Here is an 880-nt window from a genome sequence, read left to right as displayed (position 1 = left end):
CGGCTTGGTGTGAAATAACATCCTGATTGGAAATATAACATCACTTTGGTTTTGTCTTGTATATGGAGAAATGCATCAAGTGACAATTCTCTAACCCATTTCTGGTGACAAAAGTTGTTGGTTAAATTGGAGTTGAAATGTGTCATCAGTGTCTTTGACTAAGGTTATTCATTTGTAGGATTTGCACAGCGCACTCAGTCAATGATAAGTGTCTGAAATAGACCTCTGATTTAATCCAGGAGGCACCAGTAACCTAGATAGTTCCAGTCCAGGTGACCTAAGGTAACAGCAGCCGTCAGCAGTTCGGCCTGCCAAAACTAAACTGACTTTGTACATGAGTCGACAGATCCTCTGGTCACTGCCGGGGACCAATACAAGCAGAGCGGGAGAAGAGAAGCAGATAATGTGTAATCCACTTACCACAGCCAAGCCTTACACACACCATTTATGGACGTCCACGTCATGAGGTTATTTAAGATCCCTAATTCATCTAATAAAGCATGTTTGGAGGCAGAATCTAATTTGTCTGAAAGCCTTTGTTACACATATTATGACAAAATCAATCTCATTTGAAATGATTAAATTATGTATGATTTCATGAGATTAAGTGTGGAGCAAAGGCACGGATACGTATAAAAAAAAGAAGAAATTAATTCTGTTTGATGTCAGAATTAAAATATGTTATTTCTAGATTATATGTGAATAATTACAATTCCCTGATGTAAATAAAATACACAGAGAATACTGCAGAATGACTTTATGATGTAGTTGGTTATTTGTATGAAAATGGTTTAAATGGAGGGTTTTGCTTGTTTTGTTATGATTATTTGATCATAAGTAAATCATCATGTTGATTTGAGCAGAGCAATACAGTTTTAAC

Source organism: Ammodytes marinus, assembly GCF_949987685.1.
Source record: "Ammodytes marinus genome assembly, chromosome: 11".
Taxonomy (NCBI): Eukaryota; Metazoa; Chordata; class Actinopteri; order Uranoscopiformes; family Ammodytidae; genus Ammodytes; species Ammodytes marinus.
Note: the sequence above shows the minus strand (reverse complement) of the source record.